Below are 18,703 nucleotides of genomic sequence, written 5' to 3'. Positions count from 1 at the left end.
AGATCATGAGTTCAAATCTCAGCAATGCCTTCAATCGAAATTAACAGCTGGAGTGATGCTCATCATTTCATGGTGAATGCAGAAAATGTTGGCACAATCCCTGCAACACGAACGTTAAAGCTTCTTTTCCCTTGTGTGCAGAAGCATTTTTTTCAAACCTTTTAACTCCCATTTTCCGCTCATCTTCAATTTTGCTCACCTGCACCTCGCTTCAGCCTTGTAGATGGATATTGCGCATTTGAAACTTTAACTCTGTGTCTGGCACCACGGATATCTTCAGATTTTTATAGATTTTATCCTCTCACTTTTAGTTTCTCTTGCAGATTTGCAGCATCCGCGGTATTTTCCTTTGAATGCATAATAGGATTTACCTCAAGAAAACCTGGAGGAACATTTTAAATGTATAGCAACGACAACAGAGTGTAACGATTGAATGATTAACTGATTTGCTCTGCCGAAGAGTGACCCTGAGTCGAAAAAATTGCTCAGTTCTCTCTTCACAGATGCTGCCAGAACCGCTGGGATTTTCCATCTTTTCCCCTTTTTCTTTGAGATTTCACAACCGCAGTAATTTGCTTTAATATTGAACAATTTCTGTTGCTGGACGTTAGCAAGAACAATTCGGGCGGGAGAAATAGCGGTCCGTTTTGCATGAAGATTTGGTGCTGACAAATCTACTTCCACCCAAAAACATTGAGATTTTGACACTTTGCAACTTGACCGGTTAACCTTACTTGCATTCACACTCTGCCACAACAAACACCAGATGACACCCTTTACTCTCTCTCACAATACAATCTGTGTCTTTTTAGCTTCCCACTTAGATTTCACCGAATTAAACGTAATCTTCAAAGCCTTGAAGTGACAGTGCAGGTCCGTGGGTAACAACTGATGTCACATCACAAGTCACTGGTAAGAAGCGAGTAGTTGGTGCAAGCTGAAGAATTTGTGAAAGGAAGCCAAACGGAGGCTGCTGCTGTGCCTGCGAGTAAAATGAGCTGGAGAGGCTGCATCACCAAAGAAGGAAATTCAAAACATCCCTCATGAGACGTTGAAGTAAATTATGAGAAGCAGCAAAGATTAGGCCGTGGTAGCTCATTCGGTAGAGCTTCAGACTTTTATTATGAGGGTCCAGCGTTCAAGTCCCTATCAGGGCTCTTACTTTGGCTCAAGACGTTTGCTTCACAATGAACAACAAAATAGAAGAATAAAGAATGCAGAACGGGTCAGGGAAAATGGAAGAACGGTGACAATATCATCTTTGCTAAAGTTCAACAGCCATGGAGAATTGTCAAGAGGTTTGCTTTATTTTCAGTTCATGTTAAAATTCTCTCCTGACATTGTCCTGTATTATACCACAATAGATTTCTAGTCATGTTCACTCACTTACCAATTCGACCAAGCATTTCCTGTTTCCTAGATTATCATAGAGTTTACAGTGCAGAAGGAGACCATTCGGCCCAACGAGTCTGCACCGGCTCTTGGAAAGAGCACCCTACCCAAGGTCAACACCTCACCCTATCCCCATCACCCAGTAACCCCACCCAACACTCTAAGGGCAATTTTGGACACTAAGGGCAATTTATCATGGCAAATCCACCTAAGTTTGTTTACTTATCCCATGCAGAACTGCTACAAATTCAGCATTTCCAGTAATAAATGCAATTTTACAGTTTCAACGACTAGTGCCAATGAATATTTTAATTTGCACTCGCAAGGCCCGTATGAGATGTCAGGAAAACTGATGTTGAATCAAAATGATTGAAATCTGTTCTAAACTTGCACATTAAGCTTGCATGCTGGTGCTGTGGCTTAGATGGTTAAAGTGCCTGTCTAATAAACATGAGATCCTGAGTTCAAATCTCAGCAGTGCCTTCAATGGAAATTAACAGCTGGAGTGATGCTCAACATTTCATGGTGAATGCAGTAAATGTTGACACAATCCCTGCAACACCAACCTTAAAGCTCGCTTTCCCTTGTGTGCAGAAGCACCTTTTAACTCCCATTTTCCGCTCCTCTTCAATTTTGCTCACCTACACCATCGCATTTACTCCTCGTTTCAGCCCTGTAGAAGGATCACGTGCATTTCAAACTTTAACTCTGTGTCTGGCATCTCAGATATCCTCAGATTTTTAAAGATTTTATCCTCTCACCTTCACTTTCTCTTGCAGATTTGCAGCATCCGCGGTATTTTCCTTTGAATGCATAATAGGATTTACCTCAAGAAAACCTGGAGGAACATTTTAAAAGTATAGCAACGACAACAGAGTGTAACGATTGAATGATTAACTGATTTGCTCTGCCGAAGAGTGAACCTGAGTCGAAAAAATTGCTCTGTTCTCTCTTCACAGATGCCGCCAGAACCGCTGAGATTTTCCATCTTTTCCCCTTTTTCTTTGAGATTTCACATCCGCAGTAATTTGCTTTAATATTGAACAATTTCTGTTGCTACACGTTAGCAAGAACAATTCGGGCGGGATAAATAGCGGTCCGTTTTGCATGAAGGTTTGGTGCTGACAAATCTATTTCCACCCAAAAACTTTGAGATTTTGACACTTTGCAACGTGACTGGTTAACCTTACTTGCATTCACACTCTGCCACAACAAACACCAGATGACACCCTTTACTCTCTCTCACAATACAATCTGTGTCTTTGTAGCTTCCCACTTATATTTCACCGAATTAAACGTAATCTTCAAAGCCTTGAAGTGACAGTGCAGGTCCGGGGGTAACAACTGATGTCACATCACAAGTCACTGGTAAGAAACGAGTAGTTGATGCAAGCTGAAGAATTTGTGAAAGGAAGCCAAACGGAGGCTGCTGCTATGCCTACGAGTAAAATGAGCTGGCGAGGATGCATCACCAAAAAGGAAATTAAAAACATCCCTCAAGAGACTTTGAAGTAACTTATGAGAACCGGCAAAGATTAGGCCGTGGTAGATCATTCGGTAGAGCATCAGAATTTTAATATGAGGACCCAGCTTTCAAGTCCCTATCAGGGCTCTTACTTTGGCTCAAGACGTTTGTTTCCAAATGAACAACAAAATAGAAAAATAAAGAATGCAGAACGGGTCAGGGAAAATGGAAGAATGGTGACACTATCATCTTTGCTAAAGAGCAACAGCCATGGAGAATTGTCAAGAAGTTTGCATCATTTTCAGTTCATGTTAAAATTCTCTCCTGACATTGTCCTGTATTATACCACAATACATTTCGGGTCATGTTCACTCACTTCCCAGTTCGACCAATCATTTCCTGTTTGTTTACTTATCCCATGCAGAACTGCTACAAATCCAGCATTTCCAGTAATAAGTGCAATTTTACAGTTTCAAAGACCAGTGCCAATGAAAATTTTAATTTGCACTCGGAAGGCCCGTATGAGATGTCAGGAAAACTGATGTTGAATCAAAATGATTGAAATCTGTTCTAAACTTGCAAGCTAAGCTTGCATGCTGGTGCTGTGGCTTAGATGGTTAAAGCGCCTGTCCAGTAAACAGGAGGTCCTGAGTTCAAATTTCAGCAGTGTCTTCAATGGAAATTAACAGCTGGAGTCATGCTCAACATTTCAAGGTGAATGCAGTAAATGTTGGCACAATCCCTGCGACGCGAACCTTAAAGCTCGTTTTCCCCTGTGTGCTGAAGCACTTTTTTCAAATCTTTGAACTCCTATTTTCAACTCATCTTCAATTTTGCTCACCTACACCATCGCATTTCCTCCTCGCTTCAGCCCTGTAGAAGGATATCGCGCATTTGAAACTTTAACTCTGTGTCTGGCACCACGGATAACCTCAGAATTTTAAAGATTTTATCCTCTCACTTTTAGTTTCTCTTGCAGATTTGCCGCATACGCGGTATTTTCCTTTGAATGCATAATAGAATTTACCTCAAGAAAACCTGGAGGAACATTTTAATAGTATAGCAACGACAACAGAGTGTAACGATTGAATGATTAACTGATTTGCTCTGCCGAAGAGTGACCCTGAGTCGAAAAAATTGCTCAGTTCTCTCTTCCCAGATGCCGCCAGAACCGCTGGATTTTCCATCTTTTTCCCTTTTTCTTTGAGATTTCACATCCGCAGTAATTTGCTTTAATATTGAACAATTTCTGTTGCTGTACGTTAGCAAGAACAATTCGGGTGGGAGAAATAGTGGTCCGTTTTGCATGAAGATTTGGTGCTGACAAATCTATTTCCACCCAAAAACTTTGAGATTTTGACACTTTGCAACTTGACCGGTTAACCTTACTTGCATTCACACTCTGCCACAACAAACGCCAGATGACACCGTTTACTCTCTCTCACAATACAATCTGTGTCTTTTTAGCTTCCCACTTATATTTCACCGAATTAAACGTAACCTTCAAAGCCTTGAAGTGACAGTGCAGGTCCGGGGGTAACAACTGATGTCACATCACAAGTCGCTGGTAAGAAGCGAGTAGTTGGTGCAAGCTGAAGAATTTGTGACAGGAAGCCAAACGGAGGCTGCTGCTCTGCCTGCGAGTAAAATGAGCTGGAGAGGCTGCATCACCAAAGAAGGAAATTCAAAACATCCCTCATGAGACGTTGAAGTAAATTATGAGAACCAGCAAAGATTAGTCCTTGGTAGCTCATTCGGTAGAGCTTCAGACTTTTATTATGAGGGTCCAGCGTTCAAGTCCCTATCAGGGCTCTTACTTTGGCTCAAGACGTTTGCTTCCCAATGAACAACAAAAAAGAAGAATAAAGAATGCAGAACGGGTCAGGGAAAATGGAAGAACGGTGACAATATCATCTTTGCTAAAGTTCAACAGCCATTGAGAATTGTCAACAAGTTTGCTACATTTTCAGTTCATGTTAAAATTCTCTCCTGACATTGTCCTGTATTATACCACAATAGATTTCTGGTCATGTTCACTCACTTCCCAGTTCCACCAATCATTTCCTGTTTGTTTACTTATCCCATGCAGAACTGCTACAAATCCAGCATTTCCAGTAATAAATGCAATTTTACAGTTCCAAAGAATGTTTTAATATGCACTCGGAAGGCCCGTATGAGATGTCAGGAAAACTGATGTTGACTCAAAATGATTGAAATCTGTTCTAAACTTGAACGCTAAGCTTGCATGCTGGTGCTGTGGCTTAGATGGTTAAAGCGCCTGTCCAGTAAACAGGAGATCCTGAGTTCAAATCTTGGCAGTGCCTTCAATGGAAATTAACAGCTAGAGTAATGCTTTACTTTTCATGGTAAATGCAGAAAATGTTGGCACAATCCCTGCAATGCGAACCTTAAAGCTCGCTTTCCCTTGTGTGCTGAAGCAATTTTTTCAAACCTTTAAACTCACATTTTCCGCTCATCTTCAATTTTGCTCACCTACACCATCGCATTTCCTCCTCGCTTCAGCCTTGTAGAAGGATATCGCGCATTTGAAACTTTAACTCTGTGTCTGGCACCACGGATAACCTCAGAATTTTAAAGATTTTATCCTCTCACTTTTAGTTTCTCTTGAAGATTTGCAGCATCCGCGGTATTTTCCTTTGAATGCATGATAGGATTTACCTCAAGAAAACCTGGAGGAACATTTTAAAAGTATAGCAACGACAACAGAGTGTAACGATTGAATGATTAACTGATTTGCTCTGCCGAAGAGTCACCCTGAGTCGAAAAAATTGCTCAGTTCTCTCTTCCCAGATGCCGCCAGAACCGCAGAGATTTTCCATCTTTTCCCCTTTTTCTTTGAGATTTCACATCCGCAGTAATTTGCTTTTATATTGAACAATTTCTGTTGCTGTACGTTAGCAAGAACAATTCGGGCGGGAGAAATAGCGGTCCGTTTTGCATGAAGATTTGGTGCTGACAAATCTATTCCCACCCAAAAACCTTGAGATTTTGACACTTTGCAACATGACCGGTTTACCTTACTTGCATTCACACTCTGCCACAACAAACACCAGATGACACCCTTTACTCTCTCTCACAATACAATCTGTGTCTTTGTAGCTTCCCACTTATATTTCACCGAATTAAACGTAATCTTCAAAGCCTTGAAGTGACAGTGCAGGTCCGGGGGTGACAGCTGTTGTCACATCACAAGTGACTGGTAAGAAGCGATTAGTTGATGCAAGCTGAAGAATTTGTGAAAGGAAGCCAAACGGAGGCTTCTGCTGTGCCTGCGAGTTAAATGAGCTGGAGAGGCTGCATCACTAAAGAAGGAAATTCAAAACATCTCTCATGAGACGTTGAAGTAAATTATGAGAACCAGCAAAGATTGGGCCTTGGTAGCTCATTCGGTAGAGCTTCAGACTTTTATTATGAGGGTCCAGCGTTCAAGTCCGTATCAGGGCTCTTACTTTAGCTCAAGATGTTTGCTTCCCAATGAACAACAAAAAAGAAGAATAAAGAATGCAGAACGGGTCAGGGAAAATGGAAGAACGGTGACAATATCATCTTTGCTAAAGAGCAACAGCCATGGAGAATTGTCAAGAAGTTTGCATCATTTTCAGTTAATGTTAAAATTCTCTCCTGACATTGTCCTGGATTGTACCACAATAGATTTCTGGTCATGTTCACTCACTTCCCAGTTCGACCAATCATTTCCTGTTTGTTTACTAATCCCATGCAGAACTGCTACAAATCCAGCATTTCCAGTAATAAATGCAATTTTACAGTTCCAAAGAATGTTTTAATATGCACTCGGAAGGCCCGTATGAGATGGCAAGAAATCTGATGTTGAATCAAAATGATTGAAATCTGTTCTAAACTTGCACGCGAGCTTTGCATGCTGGTGCTGTGGCTTAGATGGTTAAAGCGCCTGTCTAGTAAACAGGAGATCCTGAGTTCAAATCTCAGCAGTGCCTTCAATGGAAATTAACAGCTGGAGTGATGCTGAACATTTCATGGTAAATGCAGAAAATGTTGGCACAATCCCTGCAACGTGGATCTTAAAGCTTGCTTTCACTTGTGTGCTGAAGCAATTTTTTCAAACCTTTAAACTCACATTTTCCGCTCATCTTCAATTTTGCTCACCTACACCATCGCATTTCCTCCTCGCTTCAGTCTTGTAGAAGGATATCGCGCATTTGAAACTTTGACTCTGTGTCTGGCACCACGGATAACCTCAGAATTTTAAAGATTTTATCCTCTCACTTTTAGTTTCTCTTGCAGATTTGCAGCATCCGCGGTATTTTCCTTTGAATGCATAATAGGATTTACCTCAAGAAAACCTGGAGGAACATTTTAAAAGTATAGCAACGACAACAGAGTGTAACGATTGAATGATTAACTGATTTGCTCTGCCGAAGAGTGACCCTGAGTCGAAAAAATTGCTCAGTTCTCTCTTCCCAGATGCCGCCAGAACCGCTGAGATTTTGCATCTTTTCCCCTTTTTCTTTGAGATTTCACATCCGCAGTAATTTGCTTTAATATTGAACAATTTCTGTTGCTGTACGTTAGCAAGAACAATTCGGGCGGAAGAAATAGCGGTCCGTTTTGCATGAAGATTTGGTGCTGACAAATCTATTTCCACCCAAAAACTTTGAGATTTTGACACTTTGCAACTTGACCGGTTAACCTTACTTGCATTCACACTCTGCCACAACAAACGCCAGATGACACCGTTTACTCTCTCTCACAATACAATCTGTGTCTTTGTAGCTTCCCACTTATATTTCACCGAATTAAACGTAACCTTCAAAGCCTTGAAGTGACAGTGCAGGTCCGGGGGAAACAACTGATGTCACATCACAAGTCACTGGTAAGAAGCGAGTAGTTGGTGCAAGCTGAAGAATTTGTGAAAGGAAGCCAAACGGAGGCTGCTGCTGTGCCTGCGAGTAAAATGAGCTGGAGAGGCTGCATCACCAAAGAAGGAAATACAAAACATCCCTCTTGAGACTTTGAAGTAACTTGTGAGAACCAGCAAAGATTAGACCTTGGTAGCTCATTCGGTCGAGCTTCAGACTTTTAATATGAGGGTCCAGCATTCAAGTCCCTATCAGGGTTCTTACTTTGGCTCAAGACGTTTGCTTCCCAGTGAACAAGAAAAAGGAAGAATAAAGAATGCAGAACGGGTCAGGGAAAATGGAAGAACGGTGACAATATCATCTTTGCTAAAGTGCAACAGCCATTGAGAATTGTCAACAAGTTTGCTACATTTTCAGTTCATGTTAAACTTCTCTCCTGACATTGTCCTGTATTATACCACAATAGATTTCTGGTCATGTTCACTCACTTCCCAGTTCCACCAATCATTTCCTGTTTGTTTACTTATCCCATGCAGAACTGCTACAAATCCAGCATTTCCAGTAATAAATGCAATTTTACAGTTCCAATGACCAGTGCCCATGAATACAAAGAACAAAGAACAAAGAAATGTACAGCACAGGAACAGGCCCTTCGGCCCTCCAAGCCCGTGCCGACCATGCTGCCCGACTAAGCTACAATCTTCTACATTTCCTGGGTCCGTATCCCTCTATTGCCATTCTATTCATGTATTTGTCAAGATGCCCCTTAAACGTCACTATCGTCCCTGCTTCCACCACCTCCTCCGGTAGCGAGTTCCAGGCACACACTACCCTCTGTGTAAAAAACTTGCCTCATACATCTACTCTAAACCTTGACCCCTCTACCCCGGGGAAAAGCCTCTGACTATCCACTCTGTCTATGCCCCTCATAATTTTGTAGACCTCTATCAGGTCACCCCTCAACCTCCTTCGTTCCAGTGAGAACAAACCGAGTTTATTCAACCGCTCTTCATAGCTAATGCCCTCCATACCAGGCAACATTCTGGTAAATCTCTTCTGCACTCTCTCTAAAGCCTCCACATCCTTCTGGTAGTGTGGCGACCAGAATTGAACACTATACTCCAAGTGTGGCCTAACTAAGGTTCTATACAGCTGCAACATGACTTGCCAATTCTTATATTCAGTTATTATACCTTCTAAGTTAACATTCTGGTTTCCACCTGCCCATTCCTGGACACTAAGGCGCAACTTTAGCATGGCCAATGCACCTAACCTGCACATATTTGGACTGTGGGAGGAAACCGGAACGCCCGGAGGAAACCCACAGAGACATAGCAAAAAGCGTATAGTCACCCAAGGCCGGAATTGAACCCGGGTCCTGACACAGTGAAGCAGCAGTGCTAACATCTGTGCCACCGCACTGCCCCATGAAGAAACATGAAGAACTGAACACAAGTCTAGGCCAACAGTCCAATGCGGAGTGCTGCCTTGTGTGCAGGTGCCAACTTTTTATCTTTCATGGGATGTTTGCATCACCGACAAGGCCAGGATTTGTTTCCCGCCCGCCCCCCCCCCCCCCCCCCCCGCCCCCGCCCCCAGCCACCACTCTTTGCTTGCACTTAGTTCAAGCGGATATTAAAGACCTTCAATGGGATTTTTCAGGTGGTGGGGTTTCTCCTCCCTCAGATGGAAGTCCTACCTCAAAGAGCTGCCAGCCAATCTGCTTAGCCCACAGCTTAGTCCTAGCATCGCCAGTAACAATGGTGGCCAGGATTGGGATTACCAGCAGTCCCCAAAACCTAATTCTGGAGCTCAGAACCAGGTAAGTGCGGCGGTGGGAGGGAGGCAAAGCCCAGGGCGACAAAGCAACCTTGGAAGTCAGACCTGGCGACATGGGGGGGGGCGTCATAGTGGAAGGTGCCGGTTATGGAAAGGGGGCCATTGAGAGCGCAACTTCTCCATCTCACATTCCTGCCAGGGTCCAAGCAAATTGTTCTGCCTAGCTCCCCCTCCTGCTCCTGAACTCTCCCACCACTTAATGGCCTCACTAGCGTGAGGCCTAAGCTAGCCCGCCCCTATATAATTGTGGACAGCTTCAGGGTAGGGAGGAAACCATAAAATCCAGCCCCCCAGATTCCAACAGTTATTAGCTGTCTTATGGCGTCGAGCAACCGGGTTCGATCCCAGCCCTGCGCCACTGTCCGTGTGGAGTTTGCACATTCTCCCCGTGTCTGCATGGGGCTCACCCCCACAACCCAAAAGATGTGTAGGGTAGGTGGATTGACCATGATAAATTGCCCCTTAATTGGAAATTTTTAAAAATATAGTAATGTTTACAGCCAGATCTACCAAGTGTCCGGGATTGAATCCCCTCGCCTCGGAGACCCCGGGCGGGCACCATTTAGCACTGGTCTCCAAAAACGTGGGTCCGGCGGAATGGCATTTTCAGGGGGGTCCCCAAGGTGATCGGAGGTTCCTGGGTGGTCAGCCTCTGGGCGGAATGGTACCCTGGCACTGCTGTCAAATGGGCACCTTAACACTGCCAGCCTGGCACTCCATCTGGGCATCCTGGTAGTTCTACCTGGGTGCCATCACTACACCTGACAGGGACACTGCCAAGGTTCAAAGTTGGCAGTGCCAAGGTGCCTGGTTGGAATTTTGCCTGTGCCAGGGATCGGGCCTGGGGGTGTCTGCCCTTTTGAGGTGGGAGGCTCGATGACCCCTTGTATTGGAGTTGTGGGGTCTGGAGGTCGCGATGAGGGGTTCAAGGTATTGGGATGTCATTGAAAAATGGCACCTTGATTTTTTTCCAGCACTGGCGATAGGAGCTCGTTATTGTAGGAAATGGGACTAAGAGAGGACTGAGCAATAGTGTCCTTGGTTGGATATCCTCGTTTAATAGCGGGGTTGTTCTCAGCGCTGCCAGTGCGGGGAAACACCCGGCTAGTCGCGCTCAAAATGGGACTCTATTTCATTTCCGTTAAATCGCACCCAATATTTATTTTTAAAGTGATATCACTACAAGCACTGGAAACAAATGCTGATTAATTGTCATTGTAATTATCTTTTAGAACCAGTAAGTAGGGGTTGCAGACCTTTGGGCACTATTGCTCAGGTTGGGAATGGATTTCAGTCTTCCGGTGTTCAATGCCCTATTGTGAACTGATTGAGTGGGGAGACATTGACCAAGGGCCACAGCATCTTCTAGAGGAGAGTGAGGAATTACTCCAAGGGGACATTCATACCTGGACATTTCACATGCAATAATCATTGTTGGAATTTTGGGACAAAGTTTGTCTGGGATAATTCAGGATGGGGTTTAATTTTTGTAACAGTAAAATTGAGAAGTAACTGCTTCAAGTAACTAGAAGTAGAATATGCAATGTTAACATCCGCATTACAGCAACATGTATAAACATTTCAAAACCACCACTGCTAAAATATGATTTTCAAGACTTCCCAGTAACCAGTTGTCTGGCGACTTCTTCATTAAACTAATTAAAACACAAAATAGTGTGACACTGCTGAGGGCAAAGATCATGTGCCATCCTCTGTGCCCGAGGGCAATCTCAGGTCTACCAGTACAATAAGACTGTGTTCAATGAACTAATGCACTGGTTAGAAAAAAAAAAATCAAAGCATTGCCCAATTTGTCTGAAATAAAAAAGCACTTCTACCCTGCTGAACTGACACAGGGAGTAGTCTAAAGACAAAACAAAATAACAAAGGTCGACAGAAACCAGATTAGTTACTGGCAACGGAAGAATTCAATGAATATTATTGCGAAACTGTAAATTAAGAAAAGTAATCCTGTATTTATAATGCAGTCGCAATGTTTTGAGAATAGGTTTCAAGGTGCGAGTTAGCAGCCTCGTCGTGCCCGATTTGGCGACGGGATGAGGTCATTGAATCTCGCAAAGGCCTCTCGCGACATTTATATACTCGGAATGCCTCGCAGGGTTTAATGAAACATCACGATCTGGATTCACTGGGTGTGATCCAGACCTGCATATTAAAATGAGCCATATGCATTCGTGGGATTCTCCCAGCACCAGAAACCTAACGGCCACACAAACAAAGAACAAAGAAAGAACAAAGAAATGTACAGCACAGGAACAGGCCCTTCGGCCCTCCAAGCCCGCGCCGACCATACTGCCCGACTAAACTACAATCTTCTACACTTCCTGGGTCCGTATCCTTCTATTCCCATCCTATTCATATATTTGTCAAGATGCCCCTTAAATGTCCCTATCGTCCCTGCTTCCACTACCTCCTCCGGTAGCGAGTTCCAGGCACCCACTACCCTCTGCGTAAAAAACTTGCCTCGTACATCTACTCTAAACCTTGCCCCTCTCACCTTAAACCTATGCCCCCTAGTAATTGACCCCTCTACCCTGGGGAAAAGCCTCTGACTATCCACTCTGTCTATGCCCCTCATAATTTTGTAGACCTCTATCAGGTCGCCCCTCAACCTCCTTCGTTCCAGAGAGAACAAACCGAGTTTATTCAATCGCTCCTCATAGCTTATGCCCTCCATACCAGGCAACATTCTGGTAAATCTCTTCTGCACCCTCTCTAAAGCCTCCACATCCTTCTGGTAGTGTGGCGACCAGAATTGAACACTATACTCCAAGTGTGGCCTAACTAAGGTCCTATACAGCTGCAACATGACTTGCCAATTCTTATACTCAATGCCCCGTCCAATGAAGGCAAGCATGCCGTATGCCTTCTTGACTACCTTCTCCACCTGTGTTGCCCCTTTCAATGACCTGTGGACCTGTACTCCTAGATCTCTTTGACTTTCAATACTCTTGAGGGTTCTACCATTTACTGTATATTCCCTACCTGCATTAGCCCTTCCAAAATGCATTACCTCACATTTGTCCGGATTAAACTCCATCTGCCATCTCTCCGCCCAAGTCTCCAGACAATCTAAATCCTGCTGTATCCTCAGACAGTCCTCATCGCTATCCGCAATTCCACCAACCTTTGTGTCGTCTGCAAACTTACTAATCAGACCAGTTACATTTTCCTCCAAATCATTTATATATACTACAAACAGCAAAGGTCCCAGCACTGATCCCTGTGGAACACCACTGGTCACAGCCCTCCAATTAGAAAAGCATCCCTCCATTGCTACCCTCTGCCTTCTATGGCCTAGCCAGTTCTGAATCCACCTTGCCAGCTCACCCCTGATCCCGTGTGACTTCACCTTTTGTACTAGTCTACCATGAGGGACCTTGTCAAAGGCCTTACTGAAGTCCATGTAGACAACATCCACTGCCCTACCTGCATCAATCATCTTAGTGACCTCCTCGAAAAACTCTATCAAGTTAGTGAGACACGACCTCCCCTTCACAAAACCGTGCTGCCTCTCACTAATACAAGGTTCGCGTTGCAGGGATTGTGCCAACATTATCTGCATTTACCATGAAATGTCAGGCATGACTCCAGCTGTTAATTTCCATTGAAGGCACTGCTGAGATTTGAACTCAGGATCTCCTGTTTACTAGACAGGCGCTTTAACCATCTAAGCCACAGCACCAGCATGCACACCTGGGAGACCTCGCCAGGATGCCATTTGGTATTGGTTTCCACAAAGTGGACCAGTCTTAATGGCACCCGAGGGGATATCCCAGGCCACTAAAGGCAATATATTTTAATTTGCACTCGGAAGGCCCGTAAGAGATGTCAGGAAAACTGATGTTGAATCAAAATGATTGAAATCTGTTCTAAACTTGCACGCGAAGCTTGCATACTGGTGCTGTGGCTTAGATGGTTAAAGTACCTGTCTAGTAAACAGGCGATCTCTAAGTTCAAATCTCAGCAGTGCCTTCAATGGAAATTAACAGCTGGAGTGATGCTCAACATTTCATGGTGAATGCAGTAAATGTTGGCGCAATCCCTGCAACGCGAACCTTAAAGCTCGCTTTCCCTTGTGTGCTGAAGCACTTTTTTCAAACCTTTTAACTCCCATTTTCCGCTCATCTTCAATTTTGCTCACCTACACCATCGCATTTCCTCCTCGCTTCAGCCCGATATCGCGCATTTGAAATTTTAACTCTGTGTCTGGCACCACGGATATCCTCAGAATTTTAAAGATTTTATCCTCTCACTTTTAGTTTCTCTTGCAGATTTGCAGCATCCGCGGTATTTTCCTTTGATTGCATAATAGGATTTACCTCAAGAAAACCTGGAGGAACATTTTAAAAGTATAGCAACGACAACAGAGTGTAACGATTGAATGATTAACTGATTTGCTCTGCCTAAGAGTGACCCTGAGTCGAAAAATTTGCTCAGTTCTCTCTTCACAGATGCTGCCAGAACCGCTGAGATTTTCCATCTTTTCCCCTTTTTCTTTGAGATTTCACATCCGCAATAATTTGCTTTTAAATTGAACAATTTCTGTTGCAGTACGTTAGCAAGAACAATTCGGGCGGGATAAAAAGCGATCCGTTTTGCATGAAGATTTGGTGCTGACAAATCTATTTCCACCCAAAAACTTTGAGATTTTGACACTTTGCAACTTGACCGGTTAACCTTACTTGCATTCACACTCTGCCACAACAAACACCAGATGACACCCTTTACTCTCTCTCACAATACAATCTGTGTCTTTGTAGCTTCCCCACTTATATTTCACCGAATTAAACGTAATCTTCAAAGCCTTGAAGTGACAGTGCAGGTCCGGGGGTAACAACTGATGCCACATCACAAGTCACTGGTAAGAAGCGGGTAGTTGGTGCAAGTTGAAGAATTTGTGAAAGGAAGCCAAACGGAGGCTGCTGCTCTGCCTGCGAGTAAAATGAGCTGGAGAGGCTGCATCACCAAAGAAGGAAATTCAAAACATCCCTCATGAGACTTTGAAGTAACTTATGAGAACCAGCAAAGATTAGGCCTTGGTAGCTCATCCGGTAGAGCTTCAGAATTTTAATATGAGGGTCCAGCGTTCAAGTCCCTATCAGGGCTCTTACTTTGGCTCAAGACGTTTGCTTCCCAATGAACAACAAAAAAAATGAATAAAGAATGCAGAACGGGTCAGGGAAAATGGAAGAACGGTGACAATATCATCTTTGCTAAATTGCAACAGCCAGGGAGAATTGTCAAGACGTTTGCTACATTTTCAGTTCATGTTAAGATTCTCTCCTGACATTGTCCTGTATTATACCACAATAGATTTCTGTTCATGTTCACTCACTTCCCAATTCGACCAAGCATTTCCTGTTTCCTAGATTATCATAGAATTTACAGTGCAGAAGGAGGCCATTCGGCCCATCGAGTCTGCACCGGCTCTTGGAAAGAGCACCCTACCCAAGGTCAACACCTCACCCTATCCCCATAACCCAGTAACCCCACCCAACACTCTAAGGGCAATTTTGGACACTAAGGGCAATTTATCATGGCCAATCCACCTAAGTTTGTTTACTTATCCCATGCAGAACTGCTACAAATTCAGCATTTCCAGTAATAAATGCAATTTTACAGTTTCAGCGACTAGTGCCAATAAATATTTTAATTTGCACTCGCAAGGCCCGTATGAGATGTCTGGAAAACTGATGTTGAATCAAAATGATTGAAATCTGTTCTAAACTTGCACGCAAACCCTGCATGCTGATGCTGTGGCTTAGATGGTGAAAGCGCCTGTCTAGTAAACAAGAGATTCTGAGTTTAAATCTCAGCAGTACTTTCAATGGAAATTAACAGCTGGAGTGATGCTCATCATTTCATGGTGAATGCAGAAAATGTTGGCACAATCCCTGCAACACGAACGTTAAAGCTTCTTTTCCCTTGTGTGCAGAAGCATTTTTTTTCAAACCTTTTAACTCCCATTTTCCGCTCATCTTCAATTTTGCTCACCTACACCATCGCATTTCCTCCTCGCTTCAGCCTTGTAGATGGATATTGCGCATTTGAAACTTTAACTCTGTGTCTGGCACCACGGATAACCTCAGAATTTTAAAGATTTTATCCACTCACTTTTAGTTTCTCTTGCAGATTTGCAACATCCGCGGTATTTTCCTTTGAATGCATAATAGGATTTACCTCAAGAAAACCTGGAGGAACATTTTAAATGTATAGCAACGATAACAGAGTGTAACGATTGAATGATTAACTGATTTGCTCTGCCAAAGAGTCACCCTGAGTCGAAAAAATTGCTCAGTTCTCTCTTCCCAGATGCCGCCAGAACCGCTGAGATTTTCCATCTTTTCCCCTTTTTCTTTGAGATTTCACATCCGCAGTAATTTGCTTTAATATTGAACAATTTCTGTTGCTGTACGTTAGCAAGAACAATTTGGGCGGGAGAAATAGCGGTCCATTTTGGATGAAGATTTGGTGCTGACAAATCTATTTCCACCCAAAAACTTTGAGATTTTGACACTTTGCAACTTGACCGATTAACCTTACTTGCATTCACACTCTGCCACAACAAACGCCAGATGACACCGTTTACTCTCTCTCACAATACAATCTGTGTCTTTGTAGCTTCCCACTTATATTTCACCGAATTAAACGTAACCTTCAAAGCCTTGAAGTGACAGTGCAGGTCCGGGGGTAACAACTGATGTCACATCACAAGTGACTGGTGAGAAGCGAGTAGTTGGTGCAAACTGAAGAATTTGTGAAAGGAAGCCAAACGGAGGCTGCTGCTGTGCCTGCGAGTAAAATGAGCTGGAGAGGCTGCATCACCAAAGAAGGAAATTCAAAACATCCCTCATGAGACGTTGAAGTAAATTATGAGAACCAGCAAAGATTGGGCCTTGGCAGCTCATTCGGTAGAGCTTCATACTTTTATTATGAGGGTCCAGCGTTCAAGTCCCTATCAGGGCTCTTACTTTGGCTCAAGACGTTTGCTTCCCAATGAACAACAAAAAAGAAGAATAAAGAATGCAGAACGGGTCAGGGAAAATGGAAGAACGGTGACAATATCATCTTTGCTAAAGTGCAACAGCCATGGAGAATTGTCTAGAAGTTTGCTTCATTTTCAGTTCATGTTAAAATTCTCTCCTGACATTGTCCTGTATTATACCATAATAGATTTCTGGTCATGTTCACTCACTTCCCAGTTCGACCAATCATTTCCTGTTTGTTTACTTATCCCATGCAGAACTGCTACAAATCCAGCATTTCCAGTAATAAATGCAATTTTACAGTTCCAAAGAATTTTTTAATATGCACTCGGAAGGCCCGTGTGAGATGGCAAGAAAACTGATGTTGAATCAAAATGATTGAAATCTGTTCTAAACTTGCACCCTAAACTCGCATGCTGTTGCTGTGGCTTAGATGGTTAAAGCGCCTGTCTAGTAAACAGGAGATCCTGAGTTCAAATCTCAGCAGTGCCTTCAATGGAAATTAACGGCTGGAGTGATGCTGAACATTTCATGGAAAATGTTGGCGCAATCCCTCCAACGCGAACCTTAAAGCTTGCTTTTCCTTGTGTGCTGAAGCATTTTTTTCAAACCTTTAAACTCACATTTTCCGCTCATCTTCAATTTTGCTCACCTTCCCCATCGCATTTCCTCCTCGCTTCAGCCGTGTAGATGGATATCGCGCATTTGAAACTTTAACTCTGTGTCTGGCACCACGGATAACCTCAGAATTTTAAAGATTTTATCCTCTCACTTTTAGTTTCTCTTGCAGATTTGCAGCATCCGCGGTATTTTCCTTTGAATGCATAATAGGATTTACCTCAAGAAAACCTGGAGGAACATTTTAAAAGTATAGCAACGACAACAGAGTTTAACGATTGAATGATTAACTGATTTGCTCTGCCGAAGAGTGACCCTGAGTCGAAAAAATTGCTCAGTTCTCTCTTCACAGATGCTGCCAGAACCGCTGAGATTTTCCATCTTTTCCCCTTTTTCTTTGAGATTTCACATCCGCAGTAATTTGCTTTAATATTGAACAATTTCTGTTGCTGTACGTTAGCAATTCGGGCGGGAGAAATAGCGGTTCGTTTTGCATGAAGATTTGGTGCTGACAAATCTATTTCCACCCAAAAACTTTGAGATTTTGACACTTTGCAACTTGACCGGTTAACCTTACTTGCATTCACACTCTGCCACAACAAACACCAGATGACACCGTTTACTCTCTCTCACAATACAATCTGTGTCTTTGTAGCTTCCCACTTATATTTCACCGAATTAAACGTAACCTTCAAAGCCTTGAAATGACAGTGCAGGACCGGGGGTAACAACTGATGTCACATCACAAGTCACTGGTGAGAAGCGAGTAGTTAGTGCAAGCTGAAGAATTTGTGAAAGGAAGCCAAACGGAGGCTGCTGCTCTGCCTGCGAGTAAAATGAGCTGGAGAGGCTGCATCACCAAAGAAGGAAATTCAAAACATCCCTCATGAGACGTTGAAGTAAATTATGAGAACCAGCAAAGATTGGGCCTTGGTAGCTCATTCGGTAGAGCTTCAGACTTTTATTATGAGGGTCCAGCGTTCAAGGCCCTATCAGGACTCTTACTTTGGCTCAAGATGTTTGCTTCCCAATGAACAACAAAAAGAAGAATAAAGAATGCAGAACGGGTCAGGGAAATGGAAGAACGGTGACAATATCATCTTTGCTAAAGAGCAACAGCCATGGAGAATTGTCAAGAAGTTTGCATCATTTTCAGTTAATGTTAAAATTCTCTCCTGACATTGTCCTGTATTATACCACAATAGATTTCTGGTCATGTTCACTCACTTCCCAGTTCGACCAATCATTTCCTGTTTGTTTACTAATCCCATGCAGAACTGCTACAAATCCAGCATTTCCAGTAATAAATGCAATTTTACAGTTCCAAAGAATGTTTTAATATGCACTCGGAAGGCCCGTATGAGATGGCAAGAAAACTGATGTTGAATCAAAATGATTGAAATCTGTTCTAAACTTGCATGCTAAGCTTGCATGGTCGTGCTGTGGCTTAGATGGTTAAAGCGCCTGTCTTGTGAACAGAAGAGCCTGAGTTCAAATCTCAGCAGTGCCTTCAATGGAAA

At 43.2% G+C, this 18,703-nt stretch overlaps 5 non-coding genes across 5 annotated transcripts; 4 read left to right on the top strand and 1 right to left on the bottom strand.

Annotated features, from left to right (window-relative positions):
• The first annotated feature begins 1,801 nt into the window (after positions 1-1,801).
• On the top strand, positions 1,802-1,875 carry trnai-aau (transfer RNA isoleucine (anticodon AAU)). The gene has a single exon. It is a non-coding gene; the product is annotated as a tRNA-Ile (tRNA).
• Positions 1,876-3,455: 1,580 nt separating this feature from the next.
• On the top strand, positions 3,456-3,529 carry trnat-agu (transfer RNA threonine (anticodon AGU)). Its single transcript has one exon. It is a non-coding gene; the product is annotated as a tRNA-Thr (tRNA).
• A 3,231-nt stretch (positions 3,530-6,760) lies between these two features.
• On the top strand, positions 6,761-6,834 carry trnat-agu (transfer RNA threonine (anticodon AGU)). Its single transcript has one exon. It is a non-coding gene; the product is annotated as a tRNA-Thr (tRNA).
• Positions 6,835-13,187: 6,353 nt separating this feature from the next.
• trnat-agu (transfer RNA threonine (anticodon AGU)) lies at positions 13,188-13,261 on the bottom strand. Its single transcript has one exon. It is a non-coding gene; the product is annotated as a tRNA-Thr (tRNA).
• Positions 13,262-16,983: 3,722 nt separating this feature from the next.
• Positions 16,984-17,057, top strand: trnat-agu (transfer RNA threonine (anticodon AGU)). Its single transcript has one exon. It is a non-coding gene; the product is annotated as a tRNA-Thr (tRNA).
• The last annotated feature ends 1,646 nt before the right edge of the window (positions 17,058-18,703 follow it).

Source organism: Scyliorhinus torazame, chromosome 4 (genome assembly GCF_047496885.1).
Source record: "Scyliorhinus torazame isolate Kashiwa2021f chromosome 4, sScyTor2.1, whole genome shotgun sequence".
Taxonomy (NCBI): domain Eukaryota; kingdom Metazoa; phylum Chordata; class Chondrichthyes; order Carcharhiniformes; family Scyliorhinidae; genus Scyliorhinus; species Scyliorhinus torazame.
The sequence above is the reverse complement of the archived record's forward strand: the minus strand, read 5'-3'. Positions and strand labels throughout refer to the sequence as shown.